The sequence below is a fragment of the Schistocerca piceifrons genome, chromosome X (genome assembly GCF_021461385.2).
Source record: "Schistocerca piceifrons isolate TAMUIC-IGC-003096 chromosome X, iqSchPice1.1, whole genome shotgun sequence".
NCBI classification, from domain to species: Eukaryota; Metazoa; Arthropoda; class Insecta; order Orthoptera; family Acrididae; genus Schistocerca; species Schistocerca piceifrons.
In genome coordinates this window covers 462,768,502-462,791,452 of record NC_060149.1, presented here as the reverse complement: position 1 = coordinate 462,791,452, position 22,951 = coordinate 462,768,502, and the positions used below count along the sequence as shown (strand labels likewise).

Here is a 22,951-nt window from a genome sequence, read left to right as displayed (position 1 = left end):
TGTGTACCAGAGAGCCAGACATGTGTATCATACTTCAGAAGTTGGATGGAAAAGTTACCATAGAATTAAGAAAGCTGTGTCAACTGTTGTAAAAGACACTGTAAATGTATAAAGATTTGGATAATAAACAGGATACAACAATGAGAAGTGTCGCCTACCATCATTGTCAGTACTACAGATCTTGCACTCTGTAGATACAGAGACTAACCAGGGCCAGTGGCATCCCACAAAAAGGAAAATCACAGATTCAAATTGACAGCATAGCAGCCTCTGTCGAAGTAGATCCCACGGCCGATGAGATGTCTTCTGCGCTAGGGACACAACTTTAGAAGACGACAGGTTGGTGGAAAGAACGATCAGGGACTCTTATTCAATCTCGCCAACTTCCAGGCCTGACTTCCAAAGGGACACACAATTAATAATAGGTACAACTAAGAGACATTACAAATTAGCTTTCGGCCACAGCCTTTATCAGAAAAGAAAACACACACACAAGCAAGCACACCTCACGAACATGCAGTTGCACTGTCCAGTAGTTTGCACCAGAAACCAGTCCGAGCTGCCACAGAAGGCAGTGATGTGTGTGTGAGGTGCGTTTGCTTGTGTGAATGAACTTGTGTGTGTCTCCTTTTCTGATGAAGGCTGTGGATGAAAGCTAATGCGTAACATCCTTTAGTTGTGTTGGTCTGCAACTTACCGTGTCAATTTTTTTGGTAAATAGCAATCTATCGAAGAAGATCCCTTTTCTGATGACACAATACAAACAGGAGAAGATATTATGTCAGCCATATCAGCAACAAGAAAAGAAAAATGGTGCAATCTTATGACAGAACTTGATACAAAACAAAATAGCAGAAAGGCATGGCAACGGTTGAAGAACCTTAACAATGACCCATCGACCGCTCCCACGGTTATTTCTGATGTAACGCCTAATCAGATAATGCACCAATTATTGTTGAATGGAAAAAATAAAGAAAAGATATGTAAACCAAAGGCATCAAAGATTTCCTGAAGAGAACGACTATATTGGCACACGTTTCTCTCTGGGAGAACTAGAAATCAAAATACGTGCAATGAAGAAATAACAAAGCCGCTGGCTTAGATGACCTAAGAATGGAACAAGTAAAAATGTTCAGGCCAACGACTAAGAAGTGGATTCTAGACATCAAAGATTTGGAGAAAAAGCAAAATAGTGGCTCTGCTGAAACCTGGAAAACAGCCCACAGAAGCTAAAACTTCCGACCCGTATCACTTCTGTGTCATCTTTATAAATTCCAGGAAAGAATGATAGTTAATCGCATCTCAGCACATATTAACTAAACACTGATAAGAGAGCAGGCGGGCTTTCGTCCAGGGAAGTCTTGTTGTGGACAGATCTTGCATTTGACACAATATATAGGAGACGGTTACGAACGCAAACAGATAACTGGTGTTGCATTCGTCTATCTCACTGCCGCCTATGACACCATCAACCATAAGAAATTATTAGAAAAGACCTTTGCTGTTACAAAAGACTATCATCTGACGCAATTTATAAGCTGTCTATTACAAAATAGACGCTTCTTTATTGCTCTAAAAAACAAAAGAAGTCCATGGAGGATACAGAATAATGGCATTCCACAAGGACACTTCCATTGTTATATAATATTTATACCAATGACAAACCAATTGAACCTGTCACAAGATCTTTCATCTATGCAGATGATACAGCAGTTGCTGCCCAAGGAAGAACCTTTGAGCAGGTGGAAGAAAAACTAACTACAGGTCTTCAAACACTGTCTGCCTGTTATCACAATTACCTGAAACCAAATCCCTCTAAAGCACAAGTGTGTGCTTTCAATTTACGGAACAGAGAAGCTAGAAAGAACCTAATCATCACCTGGAGAGGACAACAAGTGACCAAATGCGATACCCCAAAATACCTGGGAGTAATGCTAGACCGTTCCCTCACCTTCAAAGTCCACTGCAAGGACATAAAAATGAAAGTATCTGCTAGGAGCAACATCATTCGTAAACTGACAGGTAACAATTGGGGTGCACGACCAGATGTTCTTCACACATCTGCATTGTCCTTATGTTTCTCTGCTGCTGAATATGCAGCACCCGTGTGGCTGAACTCCAGCCATGCCAAACAAGTGGGCATTGCCCTTAATGAAACAGGATGCATTGTCACTGGCTGCTTGCGGGCAACTCCTATTAATAAAATATATCATCTCATGGGCATAGCACTTGCACAAATCAGAAGAAGAACAGCACCAGAAAAAGAGGAGCGGAAACTGGAGACAGATCCAAGGCACCCCTTATTCAGATGTGAATACCAGCATCCAAGATTAAGAGCAAGAAAGAGTTTCCTCCATTCAACAGAACCACTTTTAACGTTACTTGCAAATCGTCGAATACAGTTTTGGCATAACTCACCATCAGAGAGGTACTGGAACAGCCCTAAAGAAGAGCTTGCTAAAGGACGTCACCTCCTATACAAAACATGGAAGGTCCTCAACAGGCTGAGAACTGGTGTATCCCAATGCAAGATCAATTTGAAGAAATGGGGTTTCTCCCCAGGAGATGAACTAGGCAAATGTGGCGAACAGCAAGATCACCAACACCTGCTCAACTGTTACCTCCCAGCCCCATGGACGATCTGGTTATCGCCAATGATACAGCAGTTCAAACAGCAGGAGTTTTGATATCATATGGAATTTAATCAAACACTTATACTGTTTGTAAATTGATGTCATATGGAATTTAATCATGTACTTATATTGTGTGTAAATTGCTGTCTATCGGCTATATATGTATGTTATGTTCTGGACACGAGTAAATAAAAAGCAATTTATGTTTTCCTTACATTTTTGAATCACCTGAAATGACATACGTGAGATATAATAAAGATGATGACCAGTCATTAGGTTCTCAAACTACTTGTGCAGTGGTTCCCAGCCGTTTCTATTCCTGTGGAGTTATTTTTAAAATGTCTTTGTATGGCAGAGGGCATTCAGCTTGCTTTATATCTCACATGTTAATTGTGTTTGAGTGGTGATGCAAAGGAGGGAACGAAGAAGAGATTCAGTTGCTATTTGTTTTACGATAGTAGTTGCAAAAGTCCTCGCAGATGTGTACAGAAATACAGGGTGAGCACAAAGTCTTGAACTGATTATAACAATTTATTACAGAATAAGCATTTGGCTTAATAATTTACATTTGATGCCATTACGTAGGTTAGTGTTACTAGCTTTTTTTAAGATCACTTACGTTAGTAAAGCTCAACGTGTGCTCCCTTGGTAGCTCGGAGAATGTCGAGGCGGTATTCCAGTTCCTGCCAGGTGTTTCATAACATGTGTTCTGTCACAGTACCCACAGCAGCTTGTATCCTAGCCTTTAGTTCATTGACATCAGCAACTGGTGAGACGAAGGCTCTGTCCTTGATATAGTCCCAGAAAAAAAGTAAAGGGGCGTAATATTTGGAGAGTGGGTTGGCCAGTGTGTTGGACCATTCCTTCCAATCCATCGATCCAGAAATGTTTCATCCAGGATATCGTGGACTATCAAAGCCTAGTGGGGGGGGGGGGGGGAGGGGGGGGGTTGCTGCTGGAAAATTATCAATGGTTGTATGGTTGATATTCTTCTAACTGAGGGGCAATGAACTGTTGCAAAATGTGTAAGTATATGTTAGCAGTAATGGATTTTTCCATGAAGAAAAATGGTCCAAAACCTTGTTATGCGTGAGGCCGCACCAAACATTCACTTTTTTGCTGTCTTGCTGTAACTGTACAGTAGCATGTGGAGACTCTGAACCCCATATATGGACATTATGACTATTTACCATTCCACTGACGTGAAAGATGGATTCATCAGTAAAGCATATGGGATTTAAGTAATTGTTAGTGCCATCAATTCTGTTGAGAATCTCAGTTGCAAATTCAGCACGTGTCATCAAATCATTCGGTTGCAAGGACTGTACAATTTGCACTTTGTGAGCATGCAACCTAAGCCTTTCATGAAGAATTTTCACCACACTTGCTTGCGGAATTTGAAATTTACGTGATGCTTGACGCCTTGATTTAGACAGACTTCGTTGAGATGATTGCCAAACACGATCAACAGTTGCATCACCCACACGAGGCCTGCCACGATCTTCAACGCTGCCTGTTTCATTAAATGTTGCATACCTTTGCTTTATTTATTTAACGTCAGGGGGGCTGCATCCATAAGAAGCCCAAAATTTACGCTGAACACTGATGGGTGATTTTGTTTGTGAAACCAAAGCACACATTGCACTTTCTCCTGCTTCGATGCCATTTTGCCAGCAACTAACATGACCCAACAGAGCGCGTTGGTGTTGTGGAGCACTAGCGCCATCTAATGGTCACAACAACTAGTAACGCTAACCTATGTAACGGCATCAAATGTAATTTATTATGTCAAACAGTTATCCTGTTATAAATTTTTATAATCAGGGCAAGACTTTGTGCTCACCCTGTACTAGGGATCTCTGAAGCAAAGCCTCAGAACCACAGCTCCAGTAAAAACTTTTGCCCATCAAAAACTTTTGTGGCATGTTGCTTTAGTAATTTTATGCAACTGTGTGTTTTAAAATGTTACCAAATGCTATGCCTCTAAACCCAGACAAACCACTTCATGACCGTTGCCTGAATCAAGTGAAAGTTGAATAATGCGTATGAGGCAAATATGCATTACAAGAAGAAAATAAAATTCTGCAACAGGCAAACTGCCATCTGATGAAGTGCACTACTGGCTTGAAAGATATTTTGAAGGTACTGCAGAACATAGAGGAAGAGACTATTTCTGTGCTTAAAGGCATGCCAGAAATAAATGAACAGTTGTTGGCTTCCCAGTTTTCTGAGACTACAGGTCTAGAAAGTTCGGCTCAGCCAGAAGATCATAGCACTAACGCATAACTTTTATTTGTTAAAGCATATGATTAGGTAAGGCCTACATTTGACACTTGCTTTTCACAACCAAGAACAATAACTGTTTCTACATCTACATGAGTACTGGCAATTCATAATTAAGTGGGTGGCAGAGGTTTCATCAAACCACCTTCGAGTAAATGGTACCAAAGTGTGGATGGGGCTCCTGATTTCACAAGTGAGCCCTTTGAGGTTTTGAAAGTGAAACCTACCTTAGGTGATTCAGATTTTTCTGTCCCTTGCAGTCCAATAATGGATGAGATATCAATATGATAGAATGTTGAGTTTGACGGCCGTTGTTACTTCGGTTATGTTGATATGGGGTTTGGTATTGATTCAGACTGTTTGCCAGTAGCAAAAGAGGCAATGGTGTTCATGCTTAAGTTTTGGGGTTTGAACTGCTTCAGTAATTATGTATGAAATGTTTCAATCATTTTGTGTTCAGGTTCTAGACAATTTTTTTTTTTATTTAGTTCATCTTATAGGAGTTGTTCAAATGTTGATGTGTCAAAGTTTGGATATAGTGGTCTCTGTGTAATAAACTTTTGAGGATTTTATTTCAGTTTCATTCTGGTTAGGTAGTTGTCTGCATCTGCTATGGCTCCCTTTCCAACTTTTAACATCCATAATTTCCTTGTAACTGGGAAATGAAATCACTACATGGCCACTTTGGAACATACTATTGTATGTGTTTGCTGATCTCCATGTCTTCTGTTGAGTAATTTTTATCATAAAATGGGTGGACATATGATTTTGAGATTATAGGTTTTGCAAAGTTCCATTAACCTTTTCTCACATTGTTGTTGATCTACTTATGTGCATGAAAAATGCCAGTTATTTTCTGTACTTTTTTCTCTCTCATTAATTGTCTAGAATTGTGTATGAATATGACTGGAATTGTTACAAATTTTGTGTGTTGCTGTACTGTTATTTTTTTGTGAGAAGTGATATTAAAATTTAGTGACAAAGAACTAGATAATTTTATATTTCAAATAAAATTTTCATTTGAGACCATACCCTAGTTTTCCTTGAAAATTCTTTTTACAAATTTCATAGCTGAATATCTGTGCTTTATTGAGTGTAAAGGCAAGTTAAAATTCTGGTTGATATGTACAATGGAATCACAGAAGTTCTGTTCTGTGGATTAGCCTCTGCGTGCACAGCCCATTCGTCCTTGGAAGTCCAAAGGACATCTGGTTATACAAAATTTATTTTAGTACAAATATTTAATAGCATTAAATCTGGAGCAATAATTTTTTGTGCAGTACTGTACTATTCCAAATAAAAAGCAACTCTCAAGTAGGGAACATCAAAAATTGTGGAGCTTGGTAGTGTCATAACTGAAAAAGTCTTTTTCTGTGTTTACTGTGAATTACTTATGGCTGACAGTTTCATTTCATTTAAAATGAAAGTAACAGTTTGGTCATTATCCCACAATGTAAGCCATGCTTAATGAATTAGATTTTGCATTAAGAAATAATAAATAAACTGTCTGAAATGTGGGTAGCCCTCCTTGAAAGTATACTGTATCAAAATACATACTCAGAAACAACTGTCAATTACACACATGAACTAAGAGGGCAAGCAACACCCATTGATTTAACCAAGAAACTCACTACCTTGGCTCCACAGCATGACAGACTACCATGCTTCAATTGGTGGCCGTGCTTATCACAGGTAGCAGCAGATCCAAATTTTTTACCTCCACAAAACTAGCCCGTTCAACATGCAGTTAGTGTTTCTGTGCTGTGAGTAAAATAGTGTGAGGGATTGAAAGTATATCACAGAGAAGCAATGTGTAACTGTGTTTGTACATGCACTGGCTAAAATGCCACACATCTACACTAATGAAGAATATGTATGTGTGGTGCATGTTTACAGCTGCTGACCACGTACTTCAGCAACCTGTGCAAAGATATAAAGAATCTGTACCACTGGAACCTCAGCTTGATAGTAAGTTGCAATATATATTCTGATTAACAAAATTTATAATTCCATTCATCTATCAAATATGATGTTTCTTTTTTAAAAAATTTCAAATTTGATGCTCATAAAGGGAGCCTTTGGGGCCAATATATTGTATGGGAACATTTATTTGAAATGTCAGTCTATTTCATATTGTCTGTGATATTTTGGAAATCTGTTTGTATCACCGACTTTTAAGAATCTCAATTGTCCTATCAAATTCAAATTGCCTCTTTCATCAGTAACTGGCAGATATTCCAGTATTTTGAATTATTTGGTCAAGAAAAATTCATTCCAAAATTATGTTGAAAAATATATATAATACATTCATTTCTGTAGATTTTGTTCATATTCTGAATATTGTTTTCTTGGTAGATGTTTATTCAGGCTTGCAGTGATCAGAAAGTTGTATTGCTTTTGTATGATTGTTGAAGAAATGTTGTTGTAGAATGCAAATACTTCAGGATTAAGAGAGATCACTCGCCAAAAGGCAGAAGCAATAAGATTTCAGTAGACACACACAAGTGAAGGAAGACTTCTAACTTTTGCATTTACCCTTTGACAAGCTACAGTAAAATGGAAAAACACACACACTCACATATACACAACTATGCCTCTGCACGGAGTCAACTAGACTAATAGTGCCAATGTTACTTTTCAGCAGATGGACTGGTTGTAGAGGTGGTAGTGCTGGGTGAGGTGGGTAGAGGAAGAGAGAGGAGGGAGGTAGGGAGAGGGACTGCAGGTGGGTGGATCTGAGGAATGCAGCTGATTTGCGAGCTAGGAATACGGGAGGGAGGGGTGGCAGGTATATGGGCTGGCACGACTGTAGCAGCTGCTAGGAAGCAGCACATGCTGAAGGTGACATGGGGATGTGAATTGGAAGGGATGGGGGTGACAGACAGAGGAAGGGGAAACTATTGGGTGTAGGGTGCAGTTATAGTGGGACACCTGAGATTGAAACCAAGACAATTATGGGAGTGGGGGGGGGGGGGGTTGCAAGGACAATTTCCATCTGCACAGGTGAGAGAAGCTGGTGGTGGAGGGAAGGATCCAGATGGCTTAGGTTGTGAAGCAACCACTGAAATTGAACATGTGGCATATTGAGCGACCAGGTGCACAGCTTTGTTCTTGACAACCTTTTGGCAGTGGCCATTGATCCTGGTGGGCAGCTGGTAGCTAGTCATACCAACATAAAAGGCTGTGCAGTGTTTGCAGCACAGCTGATGGATGACATGGCCACTTTCACAGGTGGCCCTATCTCTTATGCGGTAGAATAAGCTTGTGACAGAACTGGGGTAGGAGGTGCTGAGTGAAAGGACTGGGCATGTCTTGCAACTTAGTCTGTCACAGGGATATAATCCCTGAGTCAAGCAACTGGGAATGGGACTGACATAGGAATGGACTAGGACATTGTGTAGGTTGGGTGGGTGATGGAACATCGCATTAGGAGGAGTGGGAGGGATTTTGGGTAGGATGTCCCTCATATCAGGGCAGGATGAGAGATAGTCGAAGCCCTAGATAAGGATATGGCTCAGTTGTTCCAGCCCAGGGGGATACTGGGTGATGAGGGGCGGGGGGGGGGGCACAATTCTGTAGCTGATTCTTGGTCGTGGGGGGAAGGTTGGAGATCTGTGAGGATATAGCACAGGAAATCTGGTTGTGGACTGGGATTGGAGTGGGAGGGTGCTACTGCCTGTAAAGGTCTTTGCGAGATGACCAGCACACTGGGCAACGGAGTTCTCATGACTGCAAATAGATAACACAAGGCGGCTAGGCTGTACAGGAGGGATGTTTCGGTGTGGAAAGGATTACAGCTGTTGAAATACATGTAGTAGAGTCCATGAAAAATGCAGTGGCCAAAGTGCAGTGACCAGTTTTTGTCCAATGTGCTGGAATGCCATTTATTTGTTCAGAAGGGGAGGCCAATAGTGTTTGCCTCCTCTCACCTGCTTTTGGCCATCAGTGATGCACTGTGATCAAAGAATTGAGGCGCACACACTGCAGTTTATCTCAAACAGTTTTATAGAAACTGTTCAGTAAAAGAATTTCATTTTTGTGGTACTTATGGCTTTATACATCCGCTTCATGATGATGTGCCCACCATTTTGTTAATGGTCTTAGTTATTGTGATATTTGCATTTAAGTAAGACACTGGGAGAAAACTGAAAAAGTTTGCAATGAAACATAGAGGTTGCTATGATTTTGTGTTTGGGCTCATTACATAATATGTTGCTGTGTATGGAATTTAAGTAACATGTTGAAATTTTACTTAGACTTGGATGTATGTTACCAATCTCAAGAAAACTGCTCTTATGTGGCACACACATTCGCGAACATGTGTGCCAGCCATGATATCACGTGAAGGTGAGACTATGTTTCCATTTGGTTATTATGCAAAACTTCATTATCTATTAAATTATTCCATTCCCTACGGACTTTTTTGATGAAAGAATGTAATTTTTAAGTGTCACTGATAGCTTCTGAAATGAATAATGCTGTGGGTTTTCGAACATAGGTGAAGACATTCCAAATTTATTTTTGTACCAAGGATATGCTTATTGATAAAATATTGACCTTACTTTTCCTCAGTTCCTGACTTAGTGAGCCACTGTTTCAGAATTCTCTCACGATAGCTCCTTCATAACATTTTAATGAGGTGACATTTTATAAACTGCACTGTGTTTCGGCAAAAGAAGCAAATTTTAACAGGGCAACAAAAGAACTGTAGGTTTTACTCAAAATTCGCTACTCATTATGCTTCTCTGAGAGTTACAAATGGTTTAAAAGCCAGGTGAAAATAAATTCCTGCTTCTGTTGCATTTTCAGTGGATTTTTTTTTTATTTTATACTAACCAAAGCAGAGGAGACAGTGTATCTTTTTGAATGGTCATCTTGTAAGTGTGGGCGTGGAGGGGCTCTGCTTAATATTTACAAAAAAATATGAGTGTAGGCTTTAGTTTAGAATGGTACTTTCCCTGCAGCACTTGGCATTTCCCCTACAGTGCCTGCCTGCACTCCTCACCACCACTGCTCCCCCCATGCGTGCCCTGCCGATTGTGCATCTACTGGCAACATTATTCTGCACACACCCTTCTATTCGCGCTTAGTAGGTTTAATGTGGACAGAGGTGGGTGGAGCCAAAAGAGATGTGGAGGTCAATGTCCAGGAAGGTGGCGTGTTGAGTAGAGGAGGACCATTTGAAGTGGATGGTAGTTTTGGGAGGCTAGGAAAATTTCTTCCAGATGGCCCATAAACAGATTGGCATACAATGGTGCCATGCGGATGCCCATGGTTGTGCTACAGATTTGCTTGTAACCTTCCCTTCAAAGGAAAAATAGTTGTGGGTCAGAATATAGTTAGTAAGGTGTATAGGGCCCGCCCGGTTAGCTGAGCAGTCTAACGCACAGCTTTCCGGAGCAGGACGGAGCGCCTGGTCCCCGGCACAAATCCGCCCAGTGGACTTGTGTCGAGGTCTGGTGAGCCGGCCAGTCTGTGGATGGTTTTTAGGTCGTTTTCCATTGCCGCGGTGAATTCAATTCAATTCAGTTTATTAGTGTCCTTGTAGTACATCATCAAAATGACATAGGACTTCTCAATAAACATTAAAATTCAAAATACATGTACATGAAAATTTATAATTGAATTTACTTGTCACTTAGACATTACAATTTTAATAGAACTATAAGAACATTAACATAAAAATATACAAGTAGGATAACAACGTAAAAAAAAAAAAAAAAAAAAAAAAGCTAGTGATTCTCACATCAAAGATTATTTCCATTCTTACATTAACACTGTTTCACACTTTCATAGAAACAGCAAGTATTTAAATGTGAGCAATTACACATATTTATTATGTCAGGGAAATATTAACTGCACTTTTATTGTCAATGATTCATAAACACTTCAATACTGTAAAAACTATTGCTCAATAACATGTTTTTTAATTCTCTTTTAAATATGTGCAGTTTTGGTATTATTTTTAGTTCTTTGGGGAGAGCACTGTAGAGGATTTTGGGTTGGTATAGTACACTTTTGTGATACATAGTTGTTTTATGAATTTCTCTGTGAAAATCATTCCTACTCCTTGTTTTGTAGTTGTGAATTTCTCTGTTTAATGTAGAAAATTCCTCGTGTTCTTTTAAGAAACATGTTTTCATATATGTATAAGGATGGTAGTGTAATGAGTTTTAATTCTTTGGAAGCATGCCTACAAGAGTATCTATATCCTATACCTTTTATTATTCTGATTGCCTTATTTTGTAGTCTAAATGAATGTTTTGTCAGACTGTTGTTCCCCCAAAACCGTACACCGTATCTTAATAAACTGTGCATGAATGAGAAATAAACACACAACACTGTTTTAATATTACATGAGCTTTTAAGCATTCTAAGTACAGAACGTGTTTGACTTAATTTTTTGTTCAATGATATTAGATGCTTTTCCCATCTTAAGTGTTCATCAAACCATACTCCCAAGAATTTAGTGTATGATGCTTGTTCAATCTTACACTTATCCAGTTCTACTGTAAGGTTAGTTTTTATTTTATTTGTAATATATCTGAAGTTGATCCACATTGGTTTTTTGACATTCACAAAGAGTCTGTTTTCATTAAACCATCTGTCTGCTTCATCTGTTGCTAATGTGACTTTTTCCTGTAAGTCAGCTACACTATTTGCTTTAACAAACAAACTTGTATCGTTAGCAAATAGTACTGCCAATGCTTCAGATAGTTGACTTGGTAGGTCATTGATAAATATTAAAAACAGTAATGGCCCTAATACAGATCCCTGGGGTAATCCGTACAAAACTCTCTCGAATCTTGATGAATATGTCCTATCTGCATGGCTTATCTCCACCTTCTGATACATGTCCGACAGATATGATTCAAACCATTTGTGGGCAACTCCACGTATCCCATAGGCATATAACTTCCTAAGCAGTAACTTATGGTCGATGACATCAAAGGCCTTTGATAAGTCTAAAAACAATCCACAATTTAATTCCTTTCTATTTATGGAATTTAGAACAAGTCGCAAAAAATTTAAGATAGCTGTTTCAGTTGATTTATTTTTACGGAAACCATTTTGCACATTAACCAATATTCTATTCTTAATAAGAAATTTGTATAGTCTATGATACATTATCCTTTCTATTATTTTTGAGAAACCTGATAACATTGATAAAGGCCTAAAGTTACTAACATCATATTTATCACCGTTCTTGTAAAGTGGCTTTATAGTTGACATTTTAAGTTTTGATGGAAATACCCCTGTCTTAAAAGATTCATTTATAATTTCAGTGAGGAGTGAGGCTATGTTTCTTGCACTTTGCTTCATGACTTTGTCAGGAATCCCATCACACCTACATGACATTTTATTTTTTAACTTATTTATAGCATTTAGTACCTCTGATCCAGTTACTAGATAAAGCAACATTGTCATGTCATTCATGGGGATTTTTACCTTGCTATTGGAATTGCATTTAGTTTTACTTAAATTTATGGCTATATTTGTGAAATGTTTGTTAAATATGTTGGCAATCTGAAGTGGGTCCTTAACAGTTTTACCCCCACTTTTAATGACAAAGCTGTTATCTTTTCTTTTGTGTCTACCTATATTTTTATTTATTACCTCCCAAGTTGACTTCATTTTGTTGTTACCTTTCTCAATATATGAATCATTATCAAGCTTCTTAGTTGCAATTATTACTTTCTTGTGCAGGCTTCTATAACATTTGACATGTGCTTTCAGTGCCACATTCTTCCTGGCTGATTTATTTAACTTTCTGAGAGTGTCTGATAACTTTCTAATCCCCTGTGTAACCCATGTTTTGGCTTTATGTTTAGTTTTGCCTTTTTTTATAGGAAAGGCAACATCGAAGCAGTGTTTGTAGCTTTCAAGGAATGAGTAAAACTATGTGTTGACATCACCACTTGATTCACTACCCCAGTTGTTATTTTCCAGAGTGTAATTAAAAATTCTTATGCCATCATCATTTATAAATCTCCTTTCTCTGTAATTGTTATTGATAACATGGTCCTTGTAAGATGTGATATTTAAACTCAATTTGATGTGATCCGAGAAACCAGTGTCAATTACTTCAGTGTTATATTCACACTTGTCCTTGTTTATAAATACTTGATCTATTATAGTTTCAGACATAATTCCGCATCTGGTAACTTCATTTACAGTTGCCATTATATTATGACACAAAAACAGATTGCACAGTTGCTGTTGTTTACTACAATCATTCTTAAAGTTAACATTAAAATCATCAAGAACAATTACATTATGTTTAAGTTCATTCAGTAGTCCCTCAAGGTTTTCCACAAAAATGGCAAAGTTGCCCAGTGGTGATTGGTACAAACACACAATAGTAATTTTTAATTTGGTTAGCTCACATATACTGTATTCAAAATCTTTTCCTATGTATTTTAGTTTACATTTAATTTCTTTTGATTCTACCCCTGTCCTAACATAAATGCATGTCCCACCCCCTTTATGGTTGAGTCTACAAAATTTGCTAATCATTTCAAAACTGGGAATAATTATGAATTATGCTACACGCTTCCATTTCTTTTACCCAGTGCTCATGTAGTGGATTTGCTGCACTATTTACCTTTATACTTCCTTGTTGCTGACACTGTAAAGATTCTGCCTTTTCTTCTTCTTCGAATTGCGAACATCCCATAAAAAAATAGTCACTATGCACAGCAGCTCTTCTTATCCTGAGGCTCTTCCTTTGAGATGTCTGCAGAGCAGCTGATGAGTTTCTGGACCTAGTAGAATGGTTCTTGGCTGTTGGTGTGGTTGCAGTTCTAGTTACAAGTGAGCATGAGGCATTAAGTGTGTCGAATGTGCTGACAGCTACAGCCTTGGAGGTTTCAGGTGCACATGAATTTACACTAGGTTTGTAGGCTTTCTCATCTGATGAAATTGTTTCCTCTTCAACTCTGCTGGATGTTCCTGACATTTGTGCTGGTACCCCATATTCTACCACTCCTTCAGATACTGGTACCGGTATGTTAGGTATCTCTCTCATCTTAGACATTTCTTTGCAAATTTGCATTTGCTCAGTTACTGCTATGGTGAGGATACCAGGCAGTTTGTGTTGATCTTTGAGATTATTTATTGTTTTCATAATTTGAACACAGACATACAGCTGTCCTGCTCTATTTAGGAGATCTCCACTGTTTATGAAATGTTGTTTTCTGAAATCTAGCTGGACAAATGTTAATTTCGGTAGCACTTTGTTATTTTGTGAAGCAGTCTGTTAGCTTTTTTGATTTCTTCGTTAACACAAGATTTCTTTAAAAAATGCAGGCTGGTTCCCCTTATTGCACCTCAGCTACACTATGTCGACGATTGCTGCGCATACAAGTTCTCCACATATGCATACACCACCATTACTCTACCACACAAACATAGGGTTTACACTCGTCTGGTGTGAGACGTTCCCCGGAGGGGGGGGGGGGGGGGGGGTCCACCAGGGACCGAACGGTACAATAACACTGGGTTCGGTGTGGAGTGGCAGAGGGGTGAAGCGAACTGTGGTAGTCATTGTGGGGTTGTGGATCACTGCGGCTATGGCAAGGACAGAGCCCCTCCATCATCTCTAGGTCCCCTGTTAACATACAATAACAAGGTGTATGGAGTTTGAAAGACATTGGAAGGGAGAGATAGTGTTAGATAAGCAAAGTCTTGGGCATGACGGATGTTAGTGCACAGGGAAGCGCCATGAACAGTGATGAGTAAGGATCCAGTGGGCTGGTGAAGGAAGTGATTAGCAACTTTAATTTGGGGGGGGGGGGGTTTGAGTTATTGATTGGAGGTGTCAGTAAACAAGAACAGAAATTCGTTCAGTTCAATCATAATAGCTAGTCACAGTGGAGTGTCTAGGATCGTTGCTTTGCGGATTTTGGGGAGCATGTAGAACGCCAGTGTGCATATTGTTGTTTGGGTTAGGAGGGAAATAGACTCAATAAGAGATACTGAGAAGGCCCTACAGATTTTGGTAGGGATTGGAGGTTATGTTGGACTTCGAGGATGGGATCACTCTGGTAGAGCTTGTAGGTGGAGGAGTCAGGCAGTTGCCAGAGACCTTCCATCAGGTAGACACTATGACTCATCACGGCAGTGGTGGAGCCTTCGTCTGCAGGGAAGATGACTAGGTCTGTATCTGCTTTCAGAATGTGTATGACTGTCTTTTCTTCTGTCGAAAGGTTAGTGTTCTTAGGAAGGGACCTGTGGCATGATGGTGAGGCTAAGTTGGAGGTAAAGAATTTCTGGAAGCTGACTAGGGATGAAAAGGTGGGAGGGTCACAGCTCGATGGTGGTATGAACTGGAAGAGGCAAGGTTCAATGTTGGGATTAGGTCACCTTCAGCTTGTGTCGCTTCACACTGGCCACTACAATCATGCCAACCCATGTGCTTGCCACCCTTCTTCCTGCATCCCTAGCCAGCAAACTGCCCACCTCCCTCCAAGTCACTAGCCACGCCCCTCTAGTCCTTCCCCATGCTTCCTGCATCCCCCTCTATCTACCTGCCCCACCCAACACTACCCCCACCACAACCAGGTCACCTGCTGAAAATAAAATCATTAGCACTGTTAGTCTAGTGGGCAACATGTAGGGCATAGGTGTGTGTGTGGGGAGGGGAGGGCGAGGGGGGGGGGGGGGGGGGGTGGCGCGCATGCGCGTGAAGTCTTTGGGCTGTTATGGAAAGAGATCAGTCATGTGGAGTCAAGTCTTGGACTAACTTTCATGTAAGATGGAGTGGAGGTATTTCTGTTGGAGTGATCTCTGTGAACACCCTGTGTAACATTAACGTTAATTTTTTATAATTCTTCAATTATAAAAAACAATGCATTCTTATCATTTATGAAACCAGTGTCTATTTAAAACTGACTTTCTTTAACATGTTTCCAGAAGATAAAATGTGAAGTTAATTGTTTATGTTGGAAGGGCAGGATTAGGCATATAAACTATGACGATTTTCATCTACAAATTAATATCTTCACTGAAACTGTACAAACCTGGGTCTCCTAAAAATTAATACCCCAAAAAATATATTGCAACAATCAGCTGAGCCACAGATGCTACGAAAAATCAAGATGAGTATTAGAACTGTTTATGGCTAAATCAACAGCCATCACTGGAACTAGTATTCTATCATGCCATTTCCCATTACACAGTGTTATATACTTACATGTGGTGAGTTTGCTTATGTCGTTCATCCAAGCCTCACGCCTCAGTAGTGCGTTTACATTTTGCGGCGTGCAGTTGCAGCTGTTGCTGGTATAAAGCTAAGTATAGACAAAGTTATTTGTGCCCTGTTATACAGTTAGAAAATTTAATAGTTTTCAGTGGTGTTTTGAACTGTTTGGGATGAAATAACAATTTCATAAACTTTTGGAATCATTCGCTTGCTGTGTTTTTTAGAGTTTCCTTTGAATTGAAGGTGTTAAGCAAATTTTGTGCTTTAGCTTTCAGATGACATTTCTTATTGTTTCTAGTGAAACATTTCAGTAAAGTTTTCATTCAGTGTTTTCACTTAGCTGAGTATTACAGTGGCTGCTTGGATTTTTGGTTTTAGCTAATAATTGTGTGAAGTTTTGTTGGTATTGGTATTAGCTGTGGTGTAATAGTATTAATGCAAGTAGTTGCTTTCTTAGTAGATGGAGAATTTCAAGACCACTATTGTTAGTTCTATAAATATTTCTACTGGTGTAACTGAACTTAGGTAATGTAGACATATAGTTTTCTTACAGTAACTGTAAAATTTTGCCATGAGTGAGAAGTGTGGGCTCTGTCATGGGTTTGTGAGTAGTGGATTATGGTGTGGGATTTGTTCAAAGTATTTTCATTGGGTGGAATGCAGTGGGGAAGCCAGTGGGTATTCTAGCGAGACCCTCTCCTAGGAATGCAAAATCTGTAGTAGAAATAAGTTGATAGAGGAGCAGGAGCGTAAGATCTGTGCCCTTAAAGTGCCATTATAATGCACAAAGGAGGAACTCCATACATTAAGGAGAGTAAAGGGTGGTGGGAACGGGAACTGGCAGTTGGCAAGAAGCCATCTAGGAGGAGGAGGAACTCAAACAGTTTTACTTTGCGTAGCTGTAGAAGTAGGGAACCTGCAGCAGTCCACAGCAGTTGTGAGACCTAGGTTAGTTGCAAAGTCAAACAGGAAGAAGAAGGTACTGCTGCTAGTTAGTTCGCATGGTACAGCCATAGGCCAGCAGTTGCAGGAAGTGCTGGGGGGTGAGTACCAGGTCACCAGCATTGAGAAGCCTAGTGCAGAGCTGGCTCAGGTGACTGACAGCATAAGGGAATTATGTAGGAATTTTACGTGTGTGATGTCTGAAATATTCCCCTTTGATACAGACTAGGGGGAGATTGAGTCAATAATTAAATCACTGAAAACTAAGGACTCTCATGGTTATAATGGAGAGCCTAGCAGAATACTAAAGTACAGTGCTGCACATGTTAGCCCTGTTTTTAGCCATATTTGTAATTTTTCCTTTAGGAAAGGTCAGTTTCCTAAATGATTAAAGTACTCAGTTTTAAAGCCACTTTATAATAAGAGAGAAAGGGATAATGTGGACAATTTTAAACCTATTCCTATGCCATCAGTGTTTGCTAAAGTTATTGAAAAGGTTGTATCAGTAAGGATAATTGACAATTTTATATCGCATGATTTGCTATAAAATGTACAGTTCGGCTTTAGAAGTCACTAAAGAACTGAAAAAGCAGACAGGTATACACTCGCACACACACACATATCCATCCACACATATACAGACACAAGCAGACATATGTCTGCTTGTGTCTGTATATGTGCGAATGGATGTGTGTGTGTGTGTGTGTGTGTGTGTGTGCGTGTGTGCGTGTGTGTGCGTGCGTGTGCGCGCGTGTGTATACCTGTCCCTTTTTCCCCCCAAGGTAAGTCTTTCTGCTCCCTGGATTGGAATGACTCCTTACCCTCTCCTTTAAAATCCACATCCTTTCGTCTTTCCCTCTCCTTCCCTCTTCCCTGATGAAGCAACCATGGGTTGCGAAAGCTTGAAATTTGTGTGTGTGTTATTGTCTCTATCAACGTACCAATGCTTTTGTTTGGTAAGTTACAGAATCATATATATACTGTCATTTCTTGTTAACAATATTAGCTTATTCCCAAGAATAAGCAGCTTTCACTCACTTAATAGTCAGCAGAAATCAAACCTGCATTTGGATCGTACTTCATTAACTTTTGTGCAGAAAGATGTGCAGTATACTGCTGCATCCATTTTCAATAAGCTACCACTCAAATTCAAAAATCTAAATAGTAATTCATGTGCTTTCAAAGCACAACTGAGGAGTTTCCTCATGGGTCACTCCTTCTATTCTGTCCAGCTTCTCCTTGAAAAATTAAGCTGATTCTTGTTGTATTGTTGATTGCGTTCACTTAAAGTTATGGATTGACTTTTTTTTGGGTTCATAAACATTTTATTTTTATCTGTTATTACTTTTATGTTGTAATTTCTTGTACTGGCACATTCCATGACCTTGGAGATTTTCTTCTCAATTTGGCCCTATGGAACTTGATGTCTAAATAAATAAATAAAATGTTAGATAGTTCTGACAAAGAAATATCTTAAATTTAAGATTTTCATGCTGACCTGACTGTGGGGACAGGACCATTGGATTTTTCTGAGATCCTTTATTGCTGAGAAGATATTAATTTTACAGTATATTTCACTAATGAGAGAGAATTAATTCTGAAATATGATTTAAGAAAGAGATTCTACAGCAAAAGTGTGTAAAAATAGTGAACCTGGCCATGAATATTATGTACCAAATTTGTTACAAGAGAAATGGTTAATGATGAATGAAAGTAAAAAGGATGATGGGGGACTTGCAAACAATACACTGTAGCAGAGATCAATGTAAGTATATAAAGCTCAAGATTTATTATTTTTTAATACAGTAGTTTGTGATTATGTTAACAAAAATGTCAATAACTGAAGACTGAATAAATTTGTTGAGAGTAATGAGAGCTAACATGAAAGATTTAAGTTCTCAAATGGTATAATTACAATCTACATTTGTGTCTACAATAAAACCCAGCAGTGACTCTTTGAAACCTGTACTACAAGGTTCATTAGAAACAACAATAAAAATCAACAGACACCTTTCAAAGCCTGAAATACAAAAAGGTAGTGTACAAATAAGTAAAAAACTAACATAAGCAAATATTTATGGAATTCATACTCATTCTACATTAGATTAGATTAGATTAGATTAGTACTTGTCCCATAGATCATAAAAACGACACTTCATAATGATGTGGAATGTGTCAGGTTAATAAATGGTGTCTATACAAGGTATTACATTACACAAAATATTACATGATACTTATTTCTTTTTTTTTGTGGGGGAGTGGGGAAATTACCCACTTACTATATCCAAAAATTTGGCTAATGAGTAGAAAGAGTTGCCATTCATAAATTCTTTTAATTTCCTTTTAAATTCTCTATGGCTATCTGTCAGACTTTTGATGCTATTAGGTAAGTGACCAAAGACTTTTGTCGCAGCATAATTTACCCCCTTCTGAGCCAAAGTTAGATTTAACTTTGAGTAGTGAAGATCATCCTTTCTCCTAGTGTTGTAGCCATGTACACTGCTATTACTTTTGAATTCATTTGGATTATTTATAAAAAATTTCATAAGTGAATATATATATTGTGAGGCTACAGTGAAGATCCCTAGCTCTTTAAACAAGTGTCTGCAGGATGATCTTCGATGAGCTCCAGCAATTATTCTGATTACATGCTTTTGTGCAATGAACACACTTTTACTCACTGATGAGTTACCTCAGAATATGATGTCATACAAAAGCAGAGAATGAAAATAGGCGTGGTAAGCTAATTTACTGAGATGTATATAGCCAAAATTTGGAATGACCCTAGTAGCGTAAGCAGCTGAACTCAAACGTTTCAGCAGATCTTCTGTGTGTTTTTTCCAGTTCAACCCCTCATCAATGCATACACCTAGAAATTTTGAATATTATACCTTAGCTACCAATTTCTGATCGAAGTCTATATATATTAATGGTGTCATTCCATTTACTGTGTGGTGCTGTATATACTGTGTTTTGTCAAAGTTTAATGAGAACCCATTTACAGAGAACCACTTAATGATTTTCTGAAAAACATCATTTAAAATTTCATCAGTTAATTCTTGTCTGTTGGGTGTGATAGCTATATGGCAGAAAGTACAAGCTTTGAATCTTTGTGAATATAGAATGGCAAGTCATTAATATATATTAAGAACAGCAGAGGACTCAAGACTGAACCTTGTGGCACCCCATTCTGCACTCTTCTAGATAGGTATGATTTAAACAATTTGAGCGCTGTCCCATTCATACCACAGTACTTGAGCTGATCTAGATGTATCCCATGATTTACACAATCAAAAGCCTTTGAGAGATCCAGTTACTCAGAGCATTTAATATTATATATAGCATTATATATAGCATTTTCCACTGAAAAACCTTTCTGGAAACCAAACTGACATTTTGTTAAAACTTCATTTTCACAAAGGTGTGAAGCTTCTGTACAATACATTCCTTTTTCAAGAATTTTTGATAAGGCAGTCAGAAGAGAGATGGGGCGGTAGTTGTTGACATCAGACGTATCCCCTCTTTTACGCAGTGGTTTAACAATGGCATACTTCAGTCTACCTGGGAAAATAACCTGCTTCAGAAAGCTATTACATAGGTGGCTAAGAATCTCACTCATCTCTTGGGAACAAGCTTTTATTATCCTGCTGGAAATGCCATCAATCCTATGTGAGCTTTTATTCTTGAGAGAGTTTACTATCTTCCTAATTTCAGAAGGACAGGTGGGTGGAATTTCAATTGTATCAGATTGTGTGAGTAAGGCCTCTTCCATTAACTGCCTTGCTTTTTCCAAAGAAAATTTAGATCCTATTTTCTCTACAACATTTAAAAAATGATTATTCAAAATGTTTTCGACTTCCGGCTTGTTGTTTGTCAAGTTTCCATTTGTTTTGATGGTAATGCCGTCATCCTGTACTCTTGGTTGCCCTGTCTCCCTTATAATAATATTCCAAATTGTTTTGATTTTGTTATCAGAGGTATTAATCTCAGACATGATGCACATGCTTCTGGACTTTTCAGTGACCTTTCTTAATGTAGCAGAGTAGTTTTTATAGTATTTGGCCGTTTCTGGGCCATTACTCTTTCTTGTTGTTAGATACAGTTCCCTTTTGTGGTTACAAGATATATTTATTCCTTTAGTAAGCCTAGGTTTTTTGCATGGTTTCTTATAATTAGATTTAACTACTTTCTTGGGGAAACAGTTTTCAAATTCTCTTACAAATGTATCATGAAATAAGTTATATTTTAAATTAGCATCAAATTCCTTGTACACCTCATCCCAGTCTAACTGCTGAAGATTTTCCCTGAAATTTCTAATTGTTGATTCATTAATTGAATGCACAACTTCGGAGAGTAGTTTTGAATAACTGAATGGAGCTATGTCATATACTGTAACTAGCGGAGCACCATGATCAGAAAGGCCATTCTCAACAGGACAAGAAGCTATGTTTTTAAACTTATCTTGGTCTATAAAAGTGTTATCTATCAATGCGCTGCTGTCCTTTACTACCAGAGTAGGAAAATTAATGACAGATGTCAAATTGAAAGAACCAAGCAAGACTTCCATGTCATTCTTCCCCTTACACTTCTTCAGTGTATTAACATTGAAGTTGTCACAAATAATAATTTGCTTTCTCCTATCTGACAGATAGCACAACAAGGCATCCAAGTTTTCCAGGAATAAATGAAAGTTTTTCTGAAGCGGACCTATATCCTGGTAAAATTATAAAAGAGCCCTCCTTCAGTTTAAGTTGACAGGCACATATCTGTGTGTGTGTGTGTGTGTGTGTGTGTGTGTGTGTGGGTGTGTGTGTGCGCGCGCGCGCGCGCGCGCGTGAAAACGGCCACTGCAATGTTCATAAAAGAAGCTTATGTGATCAATATATTGAGTGGGAACATTTATTCAAAATTTAATTATTTTACATATATACTGTACTATTCTGGAAATCCTTTTTTATCACTGACAATTAAGGACAATGACTATTTATAAAATTCCATTTGCTTCTTTCACTGCTAGCTGGCAGATATTTCAGCATTTCACATTATTTGGTCATGAAAATTCCATTCCAAAATTATGTTGAAAAATATATAATTATTTTATTCCTATAAGTTTTTCTTATATTCTGAATATTATTTTCTTGGTGAATGTTAACTCAGGTTCGCAGTGATACATATTGCTGGTGCTCAGCAACAACAAGTTGTAATGTTTTTGTTCAGTTTTTCAAGGGAAATTTTTTGGGCATTTCTGGAGATGTATCAGCCATGTTGTGTCAAATCTGGGACTTGATTTTGCGTCTCTTGGACTGATCACTGTCAACACTGTGTGACATGAATGTCAGTTATGTATTTTACAATTCTACAACTCTAAAAATCAATGCATTCTCATCATTTATGAAGTCAGTCTCTATTTAAAAGTGACTCCCCTTAGCAATTTCCAGAAGTTTCAGATGTGAAGTTAATTGTTGATTATGTAGGAAGAGCTGGATTTGGCAATGAAGTATGATGTTTTTTCATCTGAAAATTAATATAGTCATTGAAATGCAACAAACCTGGGCCTCCTAAGGAATCATACTCCAAAATATATTTCAATGATGAGTTGAGCCACAGATTCTTCAAATAATTAAGATGGGTATCAGCACTATTTATGGGTAAGTCAACAATCATTATTGAAACTGCTGTTCTACAGTGCTGCTTCCATAACATATTTTTATACATTTACATGCCTGATAATTATGACAAATAAACATCTTTGATTACATCATGTCAATATTTTCATGCTGATTGGGATGTAGTTATGAGACTGCTTATTTATTTACTTATTTATTTACATTTCCCTCGCATGCAGCCATCACAATGATTGCTTTTAGAAACATCGGAAATGATAGTATGA

General features: G+C 38.3%; 1 long non-coding RNA gene across 1 annotated transcript in view; it reads left to right on the top strand.

The window, feature by feature from the left end:
* Positions 1 to 22,951, top strand: part of LOC124723187 — a 58,098-nt gene that overhangs the window by 11,578 nt on the left and 23,569 nt on the right. The window contains exon 2 of the long non-coding RNA XR_007006532.1: positions 6,813 to 6,884. This is a non-coding gene — a long non-coding RNA (uncharacterized LOC124723187). The remainder of the gene's footprint in view (positions 1 to 6,812; positions 6,885 to 22,951) is intronic.